A 21842-nucleotide genomic window follows, 5' to 3' on the forward strand; every position below is an offset into this window, starting at 1 on the left:
CTTCCTAAATCCTACTGATGGTCTGAAATATCTTTCATTTTAAAGATCATTTTAGTTTTGGGAAAAGCCAGAAGTCTCAGGGCACCAAACCTGGGATGTAGGGGCGCTGAATCACCTGGGTTATTTGATGTTTTGCCAAAAATCTTTGCATGATATGTGATGCGTAAGTAAGTGCACTGTGTAATGAAGCTGCCAATTACCAGTTGCCCATAGCTGCAACCTTCTGAATCATGTGAATAGTTTCTTTAGAAAAATGTTCATGCTTAACATAAAATTTGATGCAGATTCTACTTGCTCAGTCATTTTGAATGTGATGGCCACACAGTACACATGTTGACTCAATGGCATCTACGGTCCCCACTGACTAGTACAGTGAAGTTGTTTTTGTTGACACATGCACATTCCAGTCCACTCTCTTAGGCTGCCAGGTTACATCAATGTCACGCAAACCATTCTCGTTATACTAACAAAGGCTGGACTTTTCTGGACAGATCTCATGTGTGTGTGTGTGTGTGTGTGTGTGTATATATACATATATATATGTATATATGTGTGTATATATATATATAAATATATGCACTTGTTTTTGCAAAGAATGTTACAAGGAGGATATGCAATGAACAGTTTATAGAGGTTCTTCTGGGAGGTAGAAATGAAGAGGTTGGAGTACTACTTTCCATTTTTAGCTCCTGTGCTCTTTTATTTTTTAATGTCATTATATCAGTTAGATTATCATAATTAAAAACACAAGGCTTTTGTTTGTTTGCTGTCTCATTATAATTAAAAAGAGGAGGACACAAAAGAAAAAATGTCACTTAAAGAAATCCTAGGCATTTTCACTTAATTCCTGGTAGAATTGACTCTGGGCTTCCTGCTTGCAAATAAGCTTGATTAGACCTCAAATAAAGTTCTGTTGGATTTCATTTTTATGTCAAAACCAGTCATAGTAAAGCTTGCATTTTATATGGCACTCAGTTATGTAAAATATGTTCAAAGATATAACACACACCCTAAACAGTACCAGACATTTGTTTTGCCTCAAATTTTAGATATGGCAATGGATCAAGAGAGTTTAACACTGTATTGTAGGTTGGCTTTTCTGAACACCGATTTATCATGAAGATTAAGTGGGATGTAAATATGTCAGGTATTGATAATAATAATTTAACAAATACACTGTTGACATCACCTGGGGCCATATATAATCCAGCAGATTTGCTGAGACTCAAAACATTTGGAGAGCTGTCTCTATGGGAAATCACATTCAGAGTCTGGTACACTTTCTTTAATATGTTAAACTGAATTAAAACTCTGTCTTTGAGAGTGGATTTGCTACTTGGCAATAGCTAGGTCATTCAAGCATGTCTAATGTGTAAATTAGCCAGACATGATAAAATGAATGAAAAGATGACTGTAAAGTATATGTGTACATGAATGACCTGTGTTCTTTAGAAATTAACCATCATTATTCTAAAGCCATGTGAACTTTAGGCTTCAGATATGATATGCCTCCAGGTGTGTTCCAAGCCAATTTGGAATCTTCTATTTAAGGATGACTGGCTGAGTACCTCCTTCTTTACTTTAACACATATTGATAAAGGATTCTGGTGGGGGGTGCCCGCTGCTTTGATGCATAAATCAGGAAACTACAAGAAATTTGCATTGCCAAAAAGTTTCCAACCTGAAGTCAGAACTTTCATATCATTAAATTGATCCACTGATACTTGTTTTGATTAAAGTACCAGCTAACTTATAATAGCATCGCTACTCAGTGATATAACTCAAACAAGCATAATGAATGCCTATCTTTTAATTTTTTTTATATAAAGGCTTCATAATATATAATTAAGATTTTTTTTTACATGTTCTACTGATGAACCATCTGCAGGTATGACATTTAGCATCTGTACTTAAAAGTAGCCACCTGTTACAGTCTGGTAATCTTGACTGTGAATTATTTCACTTAAATGGAATTTGGTAACATTTGGATTCAGAGCTCCTCATAAATCCATCATCATCTTGACATTTATTATTTTATTACAGGATATCTTTCAAGTTTTTTTTTAATTGTATCTATTGAAAAGTCGAACTGATTTGTTTTTAAGAAAGAAAACTCTTGGTAAATGTAAAGCAAGAGAAAAAAGTTTGTCCAGGCCCCATATTTGTCTTTTCCTTCCTTTACCTCCTTTAGCAAAGTCAGAGTATACCTACCTCCAGGTACTCAGAGCTCTTCAAATCTTATTTTTGTCATCAATTTCAAGACCATCTCTCACATTCCTGTCTCACTCAGCTGTAAATAGCCATGACACTTGAAGTTGGTTTGCATCAGATCAGTAGAAAGACTAAAGTTTTATAATGAAGGGAAAAATCACTAATATTAGAGGATTTTGAGAATAAAATGAGGTGATAGTCGCAGGGGTTGTTGGGATTCTTTAGGGAGAAAAATTTCATAACCTGGGGGGGATAGACAGTCAGCTATTCTGCCTTCATCCATGCATAGTAACTTCTCAATAACAAGGCTTAAGGTGAGTCTGGCAGAGTCTAACTATGCCAGACATACTGTAGGAAAAAAGTACTATAAAGGATAATAATGACAATGATATTATTACTAATAATTATTAGTAGTATTAATGTTTAATAGGATTTATTTGTTATCTACAAAAAATTAGTATTGCGTATGACACATGGTAGCCTCATAAACATTTTTAAAAAGTTAAAATGTAAAGCAAATTCACCTAATATATAAGTTGCTTTTTACACTTGAGAGATAAAACAACACTTAAGCTAGTATGCTAGAGTCCTCCATAATGGCCTTTGATGATCAGGACAGCAGTAGGGTCTCTCCCTATTATCTGAACTTCAGTAGAGAACTCTGACCATATCTCCCATTATGGAATATATTGACACTTTTAGTTGTTATTTGTATTTAAATGTTTTATACACTGATATTTTGCAATAGAAAAGGTGTGAGAATTCAGCCGTCTTATGAGGTATGGGTGTTTACAGACATGTATCAAATCATCTTACTTGAGAGTAAGGGTCTAGTTTCATCATATAAGAAGAAAATAGTATAGAGATAAAATTTACCCTGAAAGAATTGTTTTAATTGAGTACCAGTTGAAGAAGCTGGTTTATGTTTGGAGGCTACTATTTATATGTAAATCATAAAGTGATATTCAGTAGGGTGAGATGTTTACACAGAAAGGACCATGAGTATAGAGAACAACTTAAAAAGAACAGATCTTTGTCATCTTCCTTGTGCTTAGAGGCAAATGTTTATTGAATACGAAGATGTGTGTTATCTGTACTCTTTCCTCTCTCTCTGATTGTCATGTAGATTTTAAATGACTATATGATTCAAATCCACTATCTTTATACCTGTGTTCATATATACCTTTATTCTATCTACTCAATTATTTATAATAGTTTTGAGTGATTTTTCTACCTTCCCAGACTGTAACATAATACATGGCAGCTTATAAATGCCTAAATTATATTTATTAAATAACTTAAATAATTTTTCAAATTATTTTTCTCACCAAAAGTAAACCTTGTTGAGAAACTGAACTTGTCTACATGGTGTTAGTCAAAGAGGTCATTCAGTGATCTAATACGTTAGCAAAGACTAGTGTCTGAAAGGCTCTGACAAAGTGACTAAGTGTATACACACACACGCACACATACATAGTAGTTTATTTACATTATTTAATTCAGTTTGATTATACATGTGCAAACATATATGCATATGCTAGTTACAATAGGGTTCTCAAGTTTACCGTCTTTAATCAAGATTTGCTAGGACTTAGGAGGGCGCAGCTTATAGTTTTACTCATGGCTATGGTTTATTACAATGAAGGTAACACAATAGATCAATGGAGAAAAAAGACTTAGGTGGAGTCTGAAGAAATCCATGATCAGATTCTGATTTTCCATCCTTCCCGTGATGGAGTATATTGAGTTTGCTATTTCTCCAGCAGTGAAAAAAATAATATTTGTGCAATATTTCTTCCCAGGAAAACTCATTAGGGACTCAGTACCCAAAATTTTTATAGGGAGCTGGCATTGCACATACTAAAATTTCAGGCTCCTAGAAGAAAAACAGACGTTAGCACAAGCCACAATGTTTGTAAAATCTGGCTACATTGAGCTGCTCCTGCTCTTATCAAATAGAGAATGGTTTAAGTGTCAAATGGTCAGATGCCAGCAAAGGCCAATGTTGGAACTTCTAAAGATAACAACCTTAGGTCAACTGTTTTAACTCTTCTGAACAGTCCACTCCTTCGGCACTTGGGCCTTGGCCCAGGTGTCTTTACAATGGAATTCTTACATACAGGATTCTATTCACCAAGGTGACGCCACCACGTAGCAGCAGCTTCAGTTATGCCCTTTGGGGTCCTGGATTTCTCAAGTTAAAACAAATCCCATTAACTATAAAGAACTATCTTAGAAAGCTAGGTCACTTTCTCCTTTGATTTCTCTGAGTTAAACTTTTAATTTGGCCTGAGGCCTCAATTCAGAGAGCACAACTGTGGCCAGTCAGCTGAAGCTGACTTGAAGTTGACCAGAGCTGAAACAGTCTCATTATATTTAGGGTACACACAAGAAGGGTCAAGTCAAGGAATCTGTATAAAAGACCCATGGACAAAGCTAAAGTTGGGAAGGATTGAGGGTGGGAGGTAGGGGTAGGTGGGGTAGGGGAAAGTGGTGGCCAGAAAATGGAGACAAATGTATTTGAACAATAGAAAAATTAAAAATAAATAAAAATAAATAAAAAAGAAGTACAATTCTTAAGGCACACATAATACCCCTGGATTAAAGAATTTATACCAAGCAGGACATGACATATATTAGTCAGGCAGTAAAGGATAACAGTGCTCCCAATGTGGCTTCCCACCATGCAGCTTCCTGCCCTTCAAGTTCCCAGTCCAGTGTGACTACTTTAGTTTAGTGCTTGGTATCAGAGCAGCCATCTGAAGGCAGTTCTGTTTGTTTATGACATCAGGTCAAGTCCTTAAGAAGTGTGGATGAGTGCTGGAGCTCTTCTGCCTGGAGTTCTGTGTGAAAAATACTGAAGGTGAAACTACACTGTGATGCCCTATGACCAGAGCTGTGAGGCAGGAGAAGCTCTGAAGCTGGTTCAGCTCAAAGCACATAAAATAATTTAGAAACTTAACTATTGACATAAAATTCTTTATCTTTTTCTTCTTGGTTAAAGACATCATATTCGGTGTTTTTATTTTAATTGCTGGTGTAACAAATTACCATGAACTCAAAGCCAACAACCTTAAATTTCTATTACCTCTCTCTTTTCTTAATAGCTCTCCTTGATTGAGTACAGCAGGGAATGGTCTTCTGCTTTTAACTAGTCATGTGATCAGATTGGACCCGCCTGCTTAATCCAAGATACTATCAGCGAAGTCTCTGTTGCCATGTGAGGTAGCATATCTACAGGTTCTGGGATAAAGTTGTAGGTATCTTTGGGGTGCTATTATTATGCTTACCATAAGCTTTGTTTAAATAATACATTGATTTTAATGCATTTTCTCCACAACTTTACTGCCTCAGATTCCTCAGTCCCTGCACAGGCTCTTCCTCCAGTTTTACTCAAAAGTTCCTAGAAGTCCTCTCATACATGGTCCTATTGCCTCAGCTCTACTAGTCATCCCAGTTCTGCCAAATAGGAAGAGCAATCTTCTCAGTTTCCATTTTTCCTAGGCCCATCTGGAATGCCTAAATATGTCTGAATCTCAGTAGGTTACAACTCTACTTACATTGAATCTTTATAACAAATGGTTGAGCTCATTGGCCATTGGCTATTAGAAAAATGTCTGTAATTACCTGTGGTAGTAACACATAAAAAGGGGAAGAGGGGGTGGTTGGAGGTGGAAGGTGGTACAAGAGGGATAAATGGTAATGGAAAAAATAAAATAAAATAAGTCAGAAAAAGAGAAAGTAATTCACCTTAAAGGCAGAGAAAACATAGGACTTTGAACAGAAATGCTGAAAGTTTGAAGCTAATGAATTAGCAAGAATTACATACACATCCGGTTAGTTTTTCTTTGGAGCTAACTGCATATGCCAGTGGAGGTAATGACCTACTCTACACCTGAAAGGTCTACTGGACTTACATCAAATTTAACTTACATCGGACTTAACATCTAATCCATGTGTTGCATATTATAGGAACCAGGGAGATTGATACACACACACACACACACACACACACACATATATAAATATATGAAATATATAAGTAAATGTAAATATATATATACATTTTATATATATATTTACATTTACATATATGTAAATCTCCTGGTCCCTATAATATGCAACACATGGATTAGATGTTAAGTTTTACTCAGAAAACTAGGTCCTGAGGAATTAGAACTCGTGGTTTGAGGAAGATAAAAAACATCACCCTTGGTCTATAACATGAGCTCTGTCAGAGAGGCAAACTCTGGGTAGGCACTAAAGAAGTTGAATCTGTGTAGGTCAGGAGCTCTGTGTCCACAGAAGACATAATACTAAAAATAAACTTGTCTTGTAGTTCCACATATCAAGCACTAGACCAGGAGCACATAAACTGAACAAGGTATCTGAGTCATATGGTTACAGTGATTGTTAATTTTATGTGTCACTGTGACCAGGGCCAAAGGGGCCCAGATATTTGGTTAAATGATATGTCTATGTGCGTCTGAGGGTATTTCTGGATGAGATTAATATTCAAATTGCCCTTCTCAATCTAAGTAGGCTTCATCTAACCCATTGAAGACAGTTAAAAGACTGAGTGTAAAAAAAAAAAAAAATTTTTCCTCTCTGCTTGTTTTTGAACTGGGACACTGTTCATCTACTGCCTTTGGATTCAGGCTTGGACTAGAAGTACACCATCAGCTCTCGTGGGTCTCAAGCTTACCACTGCACATCTTTGTCTTCTCAGCCTGAATAATTGTGTGAGCCCATTCCTTATAGTAAATCTCTCTCTCTCATTTAATCCACACTAATAAAATTATTAAAAAATCTTTTCTATCCCAAATATTTAGTTTTGTTCCTGAAGACTGGTCTGGTGAAGACTGAATTTGGTGTCCCTCCTATAAGCTGCAAAAACATATCCTGTATTTTGAGATATCAGGACACTTTCCACAACATATTATAACTTCTTATTAAAAACCTATCTCCCCCACTAGGCTTTAAGTATTACAATGTGAGGAACCATTGGGGGGGGTGCATTTCTAAATAATTCTTATTTTTATTAAATTTATTAGAGTGATAAAGTCAAGCCTCTTTCCAAAATCCTTTATTTACTTTTATCCCCTTCCAACTGCTTCACCCTGCTTTCCCTTTGGCAATCACCATATTGTTATCTGTGTCTGTTTTTCTCTTTCTTTCTTTTCTTTTTTCTTTCTTTCTTCCTTCCTTCCTACTTTCCTTCCTTCCTTCCTTCCTTCCTTCCTTCCTTCCTTCCTTCCTTCCTTCCTTCCTTCCTTCCTTTCTCTCCCTTCCCTCCCTCCCTCCTTCTTTCCTTCCTTTCTTTCTTTTTTGCTTAATCCCTTTTTAATCATATTTATAGTCATAATTTTATTATCCAGCACAAGTCAGGAAAAAAGTGAACACTACCGACAATGTATGGAAAAAATGAATGTGACTGAACGCTTAAAAAAGAACAGCACACATCTTCGTCTAACTAAACAGGATGTCAAATATTCTTCATTGAAAATGCACCTGTGCTTTCTCTTGTTACCTCATTTTCACCTGGCATTTCATCTTTAGAAGCCCAAGGAACACAATTGGAGATTTTTGACTTTCTAAGGGTCATATTTGGGTCAAAGCATTCTATAGCTGAGTAAATTAGGCAGAAGTGAATGTTTTCTAAAAGCCACTTTTGCAAACTATATTATTTCTACTTGGCAGGACATTTTTCTTCATCTTTCTATTATTACTGCTGGTCCATGGGGTCATTCTAGCTGCAATCCATGCACACAGACATGCAGTAAATAGGCATTTTATAAATGTATCTTCTAGAGTACCCACTTTCTAAATCTTGGGTTTACTTGTGAAACCCTAAAAAAATAGGACACATACTTTTCTGTGCTGCAAACTGATGCAGAGTATGTCATGATATATATTGTAAAATAGAGAGAGATGAAGAAATAGGGATTGTCTCCAAAGAAGATGTATTTAATACAAGAAAAATGTTTTTGCAAATGAAGCATTACTAATATCCTTGACACAGGGACGCAGGCACTAACAGGAGGGTCTACAATAGGTTTACCAAGTGAGTCCTGGTAAAACCAGAACTAGTTACTTACCCTGGGTGTTCATTTTATGAACCTCTTGCCCAAAATTATATATAAAGATTTTATTAAGAAAAAGGTCAGAACTGGTTAAGACACTATAAACATGACTTTCAAACAAGGGGTAAGGCTCATAATAGGAGCTGGGGTTTATGACCCAATCAAAAGCAGTCTGGGCATAAAAAAAATATTAAAAATAAAGAGCAGTAGGAGTGCTTAGGGATACTGGGGTCATTTAGTTTCTTAATTAAACAAATTGTATGCGAATAGATTTTTACTGCACAGAAGTGAGCAAAACATTATGTTAAACAGTAATTTCACTCCTACTCCTCTGTCTATATTGAACTACTGTTTACAATTTGATGCACATACTTCCAGACATTTCTTAATGTATTACATAAATGTTATATATGAATATTTTTTCATATACACATCCTGTTTATACTATACATTTTTTATGTGACTTTCTATTTTCACTTGTTATGTTTTTAAGATTTTTTTAATCAAATCAATGCCTAGAGAACAAACATTTTTAAAAAACTTCTGTGTGTTATTTCATATATGAGGTGGGACCCCAAAAACCCAGAACTTCTCTATAAAAAATTATGTATTTATTCTTTCATGTTTAAACTTTAGTCACCTTCAAAGTACTCTCCATTAGATGCAATATACCTATTGATATTTTTTTGTAATACTTTTTTATTCTTGTTTATTCTGTTACCATTGTCCCAATTTTTCCCCTTTGCCCTCCTCTGCCCAGCCCACCCCTCACCCAACAGTTAATCCCCACACCATTGTTCATGTCCAGGGTCATTTACACATGTGCTTTGATTAATCCCTTCCCCTTCTTTTTTCCACGGCTCAAAAGTTTTTCATCTTGTTGATTTTGATGCCTTTTAATGCTTCAGACGTTTTTTGTTTAACCTCTTCCACATGGGCGAAACGTTTCCCTTTGAAGACCTTTTTCATCTGGAGAAACAAAAGAAAAAGTTTCTTGGGGCAAAATCAGGTAAGTGGGGGGTCATGGTGTTTTTGGTCAAAAACTGCTGAATAATCAGCATGATGTGGGCAGGTTCACTCATAAATCACCCACAATGAAATGGGCCTTCAAAAACAATTCATTGAGGCCAAATGCAGCCTCTTACAACAATGCCAGCTGGTACACAGATACAGGTGGGTTCCCAGGACATTCACCTAGTGGAGAAAGCCTATACTACAAGGAACCAACTGATTAGAAGTTAATTCTGGTTTTTGGAGTTCCCCCTTGTAATATTTTGTAAATGTGTGATTATTTATTTAACTGTTGACCTACTATTGATGATTACTTAGTTTGGTAACATCTTTCAAATAATAAGCAATGACACAAGAGGCATCTTTAAACATATATCTTTTTGCACAGAATGAATCATTAATGTAGGATATTGATAATAACAGTAACATGTATTTAGTGCTAATTATGTCAAGCTCTATGTTTAGTAGTTTGTATCCCATTTGATCTTTACAATAATCATGAGTAAGGTACTGTGATTATTTTTATTTTATAGAAAAAGAGAAAACAATTCAGACATGTTAAATTTTATGAGAAGGCCAATCTGGCAGAAAGAGTAGTAGTCAAGAATATAAGCCCAGGTAGCAGTTTTCCAGAGGTGGGGCAAAAGTGCAATTGTTAAATACCATTTTTATCTAGAAATCATTCCATAGAAGGAATTCTACGTGCTTTAAGCTTGATTTTTTTATACTTTTCTCTTCTAACAAAATGTTGGTCAACCTTCATTTAAAATCTTACTTATGTTCAGGTGTTCTGCCCATTTTAAAATTAGATTGTTTCATTTTTTGGTATTGCATTTTATAAGCTCTTTATAAATTTTGGATATTAACTCTTTATCAGATTTGTCATTGGTCTTCCATTCAGTGGGTTGTTTTTTCATTTTGTTGACGGTTTCTTTTGGCTTGCAAAAACATTGTAGTTTGATGTAGTCCTATTTAATTAGCTTTTCTTATGCTCCCCTTGCCCAAAGTGATATATAAGAAACATATTTTGCTATGAGAAATGTCCAGTATTTTACTGCTTATGTTTTCTTTTGGAATTTTTATGGTTTTGAGTCTAACAATTAAGTCTTTCATTCATTTTTAGTTTATTCTTGTGTATGATATAAGAGTGTAGTCTCATTTTCTGCACATGTTGTCCAGTTTGCTCAACACCATTTATTGAATAGACTGTCTTTATTGTTTATTTTTGTCTCCTCTATCAAGTATTAATTGACTCTAAAGGTATGAGTTTATTTCTGGGCTCTCTATTCTGTTTCATTGATCTATATGTCTATTTTTTATGTGATTACTTTGCTGTTTGGATCAATTTAGCTTTGTAGTATAGTTTAAGAAAAAATAGAGAAAAAAAAACATCGCAGGGACACAGATAGCAGTGTGGGGATTGCCAAGTGAAGGGGCATGGAGGAGGTAGAAGAATGTATAGTATGAGTAAATGGTAATGGAAGGATACTTGACTGGGGGAGGTAAATATACAATACAGAGTATAGATGATGTGTTGTGGAATTGTGTACTTAAAACTTGTATAATTTTGTTAACCAGTGTCACCTCAATGAATTCAATATAAAGGAAATGATAAAAATAATAAAAGCTTACTTATAGTCTCTGTTGTCATCTGATTTGTACCTAACATTTTCCCTGCAGACAAATCATCCAAGGAACACAAAATTCAATTTCTCACTTGGTTTTATAATGCCCTTAAAGAGATCATAACAAACTATATTCTAAAGCACAATGAGCTTCCCAAGTAGGCCAATGTGCACCACAAGTAGTAACCGTTGAATGAAGAGGTCATTAATAAGCCTACATAGGAAAGTCCTGATGTTGTTCAGTTTCCGTGTTTGTTTGACTTTTTTTATTTGTAAAAATTCTTTACAAATTCTGTGTACTGGTCTTTTGCTATATATCTTTCAAATATTTTTTAAGCATTTATCCCCCTTATACCCTCTTTCTGTGAACAGTCACCACACTGTTGTCCATGTCCATGAGTCTTTTTTCCTTTTTGTTCAATCCCTCTACCCCTAACCCCTCCTATAGCTGTCAACTTGCTCTCTATCTATGAGTCTGTCTCTATTTTGCTTGATAGTCCAGCTTGTTCATTAGATTCCACATATGAGTGAAATCATGTGGTACTTATCTTTCTCTAACTGGCTTATACACTTAACATAATTTTCTCTAGGTCCATCCCTGTTATCACAAAGAGTAAAATTTTCTTCCATTTTATAAACTCAATTATTAATTATCAATTATTCAGTTAATTTATTAAGTGTAGGCATAAAAATGAAATCATTGCTATTAGCTCCAATTATTAAGAACCTTTTTATAATTAGCCACTCTACCAAAATAATAATCTCAGAAATAAAAGAGGAAATACCACACTAAATCTCACAGACTGTGGTTTCTTAACCTAGGCTCCATTAATATTTTAATCACATAATTTTCTGTTGTGACATGCTTTCTTGTGCATTTTAAGATGTTTAACAGCATCCCCTGCCTCTATTCATTGGATGCCAGTAGCAACCATAGTCCTAAAAATCAAAAATGTTTACAAATATTGCCAAATATCTCCTGAGGAGATATGTCATTCCCAGATGGAAATCATTTCTATAAATATTAAATGGATTAAAAGGAAGTATTTTGGGCAAGATTTTGATAATATATTTAGATAAAAAAGAAAAACTCCTTAAAAACAGAAACTACCAAAAGTGAGTTTTCAAGAACAAGGAAATCAGTATAGCCCTACATGGATTTTAAAGGTTGCAATTAACTTAAAAGTACAGAAGTGTGATCTTATAGTAAACCACTATTCCCACAAATAATATAAATTCTGTAAATGTCTTAAGAGTCCAGATAGTAAAGAAAAGGCAATTTTCGGGAAGCAGTCAAAACCTGGAACTAGTGACAAAAATGAGGTAGGTTTTTCTTCTGCAAATTTATAATGACAGTGATTCAGTGTCAGGCAGTTAGAAATTTCATTGAATTACCAGCCATCTTCCTGGTTGAAAGAACCAGAGGGAATTTACTGGCCATAGGAGTATACACAGGACGCACCAGAATGGTGAGAGCAAGAGAAAAATTACTTCTATTTCTGTGTATAAACTCAGCTCAAATTTCTAGTTCAACCATAAGTCGTACTTGCATGGGGCAGTAAAAAAAGTAAAAGCTTTTGGAAATAAGATTTAAAGAACTAAACTAAGATTTTAGCTGTCATAAACTAGAGGCATGAGAATCTTCAATTTCTGTCTAATCAAATTAATTGCCTGATAAAACAATCAATATTTTCAGAGCAGTGTATCGGAACCTAGAATTTATACCAACAATGACCTCATGTAAAGATAAAACTGACGAAATACATGTCACATGAAAAGCCAGGAGAATGTGACCCACTCTAAAGGAACTATACAACTAAAAAATAGCAGTCCAAGACCCAGTAATTGAAATTATTAGAAAAACAACTTTTTTAAGACAGGTATAAATATGTTTATTAAGGTAAAGAAAAATACTCTTGCTATGAATAAACATAAAGGAAATTCTAGAAAACAGACAGAAAATATAAAAAAAGAAATTAAACATATTACAAATAAAAATACAATATTTGAAATAAAATAGTTGGTCTTCAGAAAAGGAAAGAGATTACTTGGAAAGGGGTGTGAATCTGAAAATAGAAAAAAATGAAGAATCACCAGTCTGAAGGAGAAAAAAAGATTGAATAAAAATGATTAAGAAAATGTAAAGTCTAGCTACTAAAAAGGAGAAAATGTTTTATAATACATTTATCTGCCAGAGATTTGAAATTCTGTGTCTATATAAAACACAACTCAATAAAAAGATTTTAAAAATGAGAAGAATAGTTGAATACAGACTTCACAATAGAAAATTTACATATGACCAATAATTACCTGAAAATATGATCAACATCATTGGTCATCAAAAAATGCAAATTAAAACTATTATGAGAGACCATTACACATTAAAAGTACTAAAATTAAAATGATTGAAATTAGCGATTATGGACTATCCTTTGTAGAAAATGAAACTGTCATATATAGTGAAAGGAAAATAAAATTGCACGAATACATTTGTAAACATTTGGTGGATTCTTTTAAATTTCAATATATGCATACTTGTATATATTGAGCAGTTCAACTCCTAGGCAATTATTCAAGGGTGATGAAAATATTTGTCTACATGTAGACTCTTATATAATTATTCATAGTGGTCTTATTCATAAACTGAAGATAATTCCAATGCTCATCAATGGGTAAGTTAATAAACAAAGTGTGGTGTGCCCTTACAATAAATACTGTAAAAATAAAATAAATGAATAGATGCTCTATGCAACAATATAAATGAGTGTCAAAATCACTATACAAAGAGAAAAAAACATACATAAGCACACTCGTATATGTCATATGATGTCATTTGTATGAAATGTAAACTAACATAAAGTGGCAAAAGTCACATTAGTGGTTGCTAAGGACCAAGATAGAGGGAGGTGTGGCCTATAAAAAGATACATGGAATTTGTTGGACGCAATGGCAATATTTTATAATTTGATTGTGGGTGCGGTTTGAAGGTTGTATACAAATTGTCAAAACTCATTCAGTGTGCAGTTAAAATGAGAGCTTTACAATTCCTTCATATAGCTGATAATTTTTTTTAAGCAAAGCAAAACTCCAGGCTTCATTGGCATCAGTAGTTATTTTTTAAAAAGTATTTCATGAAGGGATATATCAATATTGTACAAACCATCAGAGAATGAAGAGTATATAATTACCACTCAACTTAATTTATGGGACCACTATTATGCTAATACTAAAACTATACAATGATATTTCAAGAAAAAAATCACTAAGAAAAATATGCTTCCTAAATGTAGATGCAAGAATTTTTTTTAAATATTAAGTTGAATTTAGCACTGTATTAACAAAAATACAATGAATCACAACTAAATAAAGTTTGTCTCTGAAATCAAGGGTAAACATTAAAAAATCAACATTATTCACCATATTAACACAGAAAAGTATTCAAGTGATATGATTGCCTCATTAGATTAAAAAAAGTATCTAACCAAATTCATTCTCGGTTATGATTTTTAAAGTATCTCCATAAAGCAATTTTCAACCTCTTTCATCTCATGGCACACATAAACTAATTATTAAAATTCTTCAGAACACTAAAAGATATATTTTCATCAATCTGATGAAAAAGGTAGGTCTAACTTTGACTGATTTCTAGAAGGTTTTCAATTTATTTTGCCCAGGTTCATTAGAGAAATCACTATCTATGGCAGGTATAAACTTGTAAAGTTAATAAGATTTAAAAGTTGAAACTAGCCACAGCAGGGCAGCTCAGTTGATTAGAGCATCACCCTGGTGTGCCAAGGTTGAAGGTTCAGTTGCTGGTCAGGGCACATACAAGAATCAACCAATGAATGCATAAATAAGTGGAACGATAAATCAATGTCTCTCTCTCTCTCTCAAATAATTAAAGATGAATTTAAAAAATTAAAAGTGTTGGAAAAAATACACTTCAATCCATGAGATTCACAATAGGTTATGTATTAGCAAGCATGAAAACATTAACCTCACTGTACAACTCCATCAGAGCTCTTAGATTACCAGCTATTAATGGACAGTGATATTTTGATAAATGAACCTACTTATAAGTGGACTGAGGTGCCATTGTCCTATGTACAATGTTTCTTGTATCTTGTATCTTCTTCAGTAAATGTCTCCATTTGTCATAGTACTTGGCTGGATACTTTATGGACAGTATCCAATGTTTGTAAAATTCTTACCTAATATTTAACTTAGGGTAGTCAAAAAAAGCAACTGTTTTGAGCAGTGCAAAATATCTTCATGGTGTATTGAATCAAATGGAGAGTACTTTGAAGGTGACTGAAGTTTAAGAATATAGGAATGAAAACAGAATTTTTTAAAAGAAATTCTGGGTGTTTTGGAGTCCCCACTTGTATAAAGGATCCTACAAGTGAGAAACAATGGCTGGATGGATTGTGTAAAGTCTGTTTTGGTTGATGTAAAAAGAATTTTGCCTGTATGTAAAAAATATTGAGCCACTGAAAAATTTTTACCAACAAATTAGATATTAAATAGATATTTAACACCCCTCGCAGTTTAGTCCTTGCTGACACAATCACCATGTGAGCAGTTCTCAACTCCTTCCCTGTGTTGCAAACCACACAGAAATTGATATTTCTTTTAGAGAATGACTTTATTGCGTGAGGTCCACAGACCAACTTTGAAACATGCCATGAATCGCTAATAATGAACGTCAATTTTTATTTTTATGTGTGTTTTCCTAAAATAGAAGACCTAGAGCTTTCATTAAATTCTCTGTGGGGTCCATGGCCCCAAAAACATAGAGATATATAATCATAGTGTGTGCTTATTGAGAAAGACCTGGAAATAACTTATATCAAATGAGTCCAGATGGTACCAGGCATAAGACACGGAGACCTTTTCAGATAGTTGGGTGTTTTATTTGGGTCTGGTAAGAAACACACTGAGATGGAGCTGAGAGTGCAGGATGGTCACTGGGGATGAACGCCTGTGTAAGATAACAGAATGGGGGAAGCAAGATTGGGCAAGACTGATGAAGATCTATCATACTCGGCAAACTCAACTTGGGGCCTCCATAAAAGAGGTTCTTGTCCATTAGATGAATTTCAACCTAGACAGAAAGATCCAGGATACATTATCCTACTGTGACACATTCTCTGGGATCTGTTCCAGAAATATACAGTCATAACCCAAAAGCTTAGTTAGATCCTGAAGGCACTCAAAGCTGGAGAGTGTCAGCTAACTCTACTTTCTTGCAGTTGAATAGTAAAAAATTTCTTGAAAGGAAAGTCAAGCCATACACACCTCCAGGGCTGATATAGTTGACATAGTGTTTGTGTCTTTTGCCATGTTTGCTGTGAAGGAACTTAGTATAATATTTACCTTACACATTCAATTATAATTAAGGCATAAAAATCATAAGAATAAAGTAACTTTTCAGCATGTGAAAAAAAGCCTTACTTGCTCATTAATGTAAAAATTGATTCCATGGGAACTTAGTTCTGAAAAATAATGTAAATGATGCAATCTAAACCACAGCTTTAATTTATAGATAGCTGTGGTCTTCTGTAGGTTCTTTCTTTTACTATAGTACATGAATAAACAACCAATTAAAACTTTGCTTATTTATAATCAAGAAAGTGATTAAATGTCCACATATTGAGAAAATGTATTATTTATAGAAGAAAAATTATATGTGAGCCCTAAGTCATATTACTGAGCTTATATTTGAATTGGGTAGAAACATATGAAGATATGTAGCAAATGACACAAGTTCAAAAGAATATATCAGAGGCTGCTGGAATTCAGGTGAGTGGCATTTTTGGTGAGGCCTAAAAGTGTCATAAAATATGTTTTCTTTTTAATATATACTGGTTACTTTGTTCTCTGAGGGGAAATTGATCACACTGGCTCTCCCAACTGGGAACAAATTTACATCAGTCAAAAGATTTATTAATTTTATTCTTTGAGGGAAAAATAGCAAATAAATTTTAACCCTATTCAAATTATTGTTGGTAGGCTATTTTTTGGTATCTCATCACTGAGTATATATCTAAAATAACTAACCATTCATGTGTTGTTTTTCTCTCTCACAGCACCAGTTACATACTTGTATATTGAATGCTCTATGAAAGTAGTAACAAGAAAGTGAATGAACTAGCCAGACTTTCTCTCTGCACTTCTAGGAGGATATTAGTTAAGCATCCACATCTATGCCTGATCTTCTCCTGATTCTGTCTGAGGTGAATCTGCCAATTTTAGAAGTTCTGCATACTGCGTAGAGCATGTATGATACTTTATAGAAAGAGCTGCATTTTGGAGAATTTGGTTTTAGGTGGATGATTAGATATCCTAGGTTTTCTGGTCAGTCCCAGTTTATGCCCTTTGTCCCAAAGAATGGTTCATCTTTTTATTTTCAAAAGTGTCACTTTGGATATAGAGAAATCACACATTTCCTTTGTCTTTAATTGTACAACTATTTGCTTTTCATGGGGAAATTATGCTCTATAATACATTTAAAATCATCATATTAGACCTTAGAGATTAGGAAACTTATTTTCTTGTTGTTGTTGATACCCATAAGGTTTTATACCTGTTTGGTGCTCAATAAAGTGACCTAGATTGAAGAATAGTATAACAAAATTGAAAATAAACTTAAAGAGAAAAAAAAACCAGTATTCCTGACAAGTGATTAAGAATAGCAGTAATAATGGTTCAAAAGATAATTGAATCTACTGAAACATGATAGAGGCTATCTAAATGATTCCATATTGATATCTCCTTATAGTCTATTGACTAATTTTTACCTTTGTTTTGAGGTGCCAACACAATTTTAAATAAACATTTCTTTAGCAAGCCTTTTATCTCCTCCAAAGGTTTACATAAGCATCTAGTCTCACTTTATACACAATATATATTGATCACCACAATTAATGCTGCTAATATGTTTACTCATTTGCTCCTTTAGCTCCTTTTGGTAATATCTGACATTGTTTACTGAAGTACCAAGAAATATTATAATATTTACTACTAAGACTGAATATTTGCAGTTTCTGAGTTTGGGATTTAACATACTTTTAACTGCATTTAGAAAGTAGAGCACCTTTCCTCTTCAGATTTCCCAGCACTAATATTAAGCAAATCTTAAAAGATAAGGAGTTTTAACCACTGAAAAGAACAAAAAGAACCGGCCTTCAGAAAGGAAATTAATAAAGATGCTGTTCCTAAAGAGATCTGCAACAATCACTAATTCACTTGTACACAAATAAAGCATCAATAGTATTCTAGCACCTGAGTTTAACTAGTAGACAGGAAGAGAAAAAGAAGATTGAAAATACAGTTAGTCATCATTGACTCATTCCAAATTGATTTGTTCAGCATTTCAGAATCTCTCTGTAGATAAAGCAGGCTATTATATGCGGACACTAGCTAAATGTACTTATAATGAAATAAACAACAATGTCTCCTTTTATTCTAAGCAAAAACAGAAGTTTTTAACAACCCATGTGGATCGATGTAGTTACTGTGGATTGCTTTGTCTGTCTCTATGTAGTCGTGCCTTGACCTCTGGAAGATTTTGGATATGGTATAGGGATGCGTCCATTAGTTTAACATGTTTCCTTGGAACTGCTTTTAGTTATTTTATAAATTAGTTGAAATTGCCAGTTTGGGTCCCCCAAAAAGGTAGATGTCAAGATGGAATTAAAAGTTCAAGAGATTTATTGTGGGGGATACCTCTGAGGATAACGGAGAGGAGGAGCAGGAGCGGCCTAGCAGACTCTGCAGATCACAATGCCAACTGGCCCTGGAAGAGAAGAAAGTGAGAAAAGGGGATTGCATGTGGAAACAAAGGCTTGGCCAGGCTGATGGGGAGCCCCTGGAACAAAGCTTTCCTTCAGAGGAGATTTTTTTTCTGAGCAGGAGTTGCCCATCTCTCTTCTTTTCACGTTGCCTACTCATTGGTTTGGAGAAGTCAGGGACAAGGCAGTTTTATCAAAAGTGTTCTGTTGGATCCTGAAAGTATGGAAGCTGCAGGTTGTCAGGTAACAATTCTCCTCACACAAGATTCTCTATTGGTGGTGGATCTGAGTGGTCCACAGTCATGGTTGCCACAGGTAAGTTTCAAACCTTGTAATTTCTTCAACTCTAGTTCTTGGTAAAAATTCCAAGAAAATCCTAATTCAGTTATTCTTAACTCCATTCCTTTCTATATACTCTCTTAGAAACAATTAGAAACAAACTGAAAGGAAAACTATCCCCAGATTCAAAAATATCCCCAGGCTATTAAAAATTGAGGTATGTTCTTCATAAATTGTGAATAATCTTTACAGACTATAAATGCTCCATTGTGAACTTGCAAAACATTAGCTTCCAAGTGGTCCTTACCATCTCTCTTACTTAATCCCAATTGTCTATCCAAAAGCTGCCAAACTGTGACCCTAGTCTTACTGCTTCTAAATCCTTCTGTTATTATCCCATCTCATCTGAGAGTTAGAACAAGTGAAAAATTCTTCAGATGAAACTGAATCTTGGCTGACCTTCTTTCACCTAGTTTATGAAATCTTTAATCTTCTTATTCCCCCAAATGCTCATCTTGGAGATGTTCTCACATTACAATATTTGAATAAAATTTTGGCCATGGACTGTCACTGATTTCTCCTTCCACAATGCACTACGGTGCTAACTCTTTCTCTGTCTATGTCTTTGCTCATCCCATTTTTGTATCCAATTACAAATATTTTGTACTTCCATGATTTGCATTGTTAGTGGATAAAATGTGTCTTCTTGAAAACTTCCTGGGATTTTACTTTTTAACCATTTACTACCCACTGTATGAGGGCTATATTCCATATTATGGAGTTCCCCTAAATTGCATAGATCATCAATTGGAATCTAGTTGTGGTTTGAGGAGACATAACAACACACGCTGAAAGACTTTTGTGACAACTCACGTCCCAAGCTCACCTAAAGCCAAGAAAACGAAGAAACTACCTGCTGATCTCACAGCTAAGCAATTAATGAAGAAAGCGTTTTGCTGGTTTCTTCTAGAGGTGCCTTAAACAAACTTTCATTTTCCATAAATTTAATTTTATGTAAGAAAAATCAAGTATAAGAAAGTATAATAACAGAGTTGGGAGATGATGTAATAAGTCAAAGAATCTTCTCATACAATAAATCTGTATGTTCCTATTGTCCAATATTTTTTTGAAGGGAAATGGCTACAACCCATAACATTCTATTATACTTGCTTGTTAATACATTATATAAGTATGTGGGTTGGAAATTGACTTGATATTTAGATTGTTTTAACCAGACAAATATTTTAGATTATTCTGACTCAGGCAGCAGCTTGGAGGTTGGATCCCTGTGTTTTTGCATTAGATTCATTAATGTTGTTCTGGACTTGCATATTTCATCATAGAACAGAGCTTGAACCAGTTACAGAATCCCATTTACCAAGTGGAACACAAAGTAACAGGGGCAGAATTCCAGAATTTGGGAAAGACCTGGCAAAAGCAATTAGGGGATGCAGGTGTTTGCTGCTGGAGCATGAAACAGGTTGTTGGATGAGGAATTTAGAAACAGGCCAAAATAAAATACAAATCCAGCTATAGGAGCTACAGGCAGATGGAGGGAGACTCAGGTTCAACAATAGGCTGAGAAAATGCCAGAGAAGGAGTCTTGAATTTTAACAAGAGCATTGTTGAGGATGTTGTGAAAGGATTACCAAAGTGTTGATTTGGCTGATCTGTATGGCTAAGCAGGTACCCCCTTCCTTCCTTCCTCACTACTCATGTGCATCCCTCATGAAGCTGAATATGTGGTAGAATACAACCTTCTCCAGAGAGGAGGACCGTACTTCCATGAAGGGTGTACTCTCTTGCTAGAATGATAAAAATAAATAATTTAAAAAGAATTTTATAGACATTAATGAGTTCCATGGAGGAGATGCTCTGCCATGTAGTAGTCCAAAATACAGTCTCTTGTGCTAGAATATCTGGGTTCAAATCCTGGTTCTCACTTCCTACCTGTATGTCTTGACCTAGTTATTTAACCTCTCATTGAGTTGATACAAAGATAACATAAATTTATATGTTGGAAAAATAAAATAAATTGGTATGTACTCAATACATCTAGAGTAGTACAGGTTGAGCTCATCGTAAGTAACAGTTACTAATTTACAGATGTAGCACCCAAGGCAGAGAGTTTATTTGATCAAACTGATGTTTGTAGTTTCTTTTACTCCCTACTTTACCCTGTATTATTTTAACCATGTCATGTTATGTCTCTTTTCACTGTGCTGTACAAGTTATAGGCATAAGAATAGCCAAAGACTGTGGTTTAGCATTTCAAGAGCTAACTTTATTCAAGGCTTTGAGTTCAGATGTCTGAACTTTAAAAGGGTCTAAATAAGGGCAAATGGAGATAGCACAAATAAGTTACCCAAGTGTTAAACAGTGCTTGGCACCCTCCATTTTGCGTACATTATCCCAACCAAACAAACCCAGATCACCACGTGACTCAGATTGTTCCACCAATCCTCTGCTTTTGTGTTATTTATTTTTTGAGAGCCATGTTCAGTAGATGTGTCAATGACCGTTAATAACTCCAATTCTGATGGATCCACTTTTTCTGATTAGTCATTAATTCCCTTAAATGGTTAGGCAAAGCACTCTGAAGTACCCAGGGCAAAAACTGCAATTTTAAATTCTTTTGACAGTAAGGCATATAGCTAATTAGAGGTGATCAGATATAGGAAATAGTAGGAAGTCAGCAGGTTGTGGTGATCTCAGGGCATACTCTTTGTGGAAACAGACAAGCAATGACTTGGCTACAGATAACTATTCCATTTGGAATGAAAAGGTGGGATTCAGAGATTCAAATTAATCCAGAAATTTTTATTTTTATAAAAAAATTT

Source organism: Pteronotus mesoamericanus, unplaced genomic scaffold, assembly GCF_021234165.1.
Source record: "Pteronotus mesoamericanus isolate MK-2021 breed Mesoamerican mustached bat unplaced genomic scaffold, CSHL_Meso_final contig_44, whole genome shotgun sequence".
Lineage (NCBI taxonomy): Eukaryota > Metazoa > Chordata > Mammalia > Chiroptera > Mormoopidae > Pteronotus > Pteronotus mesoamericanus.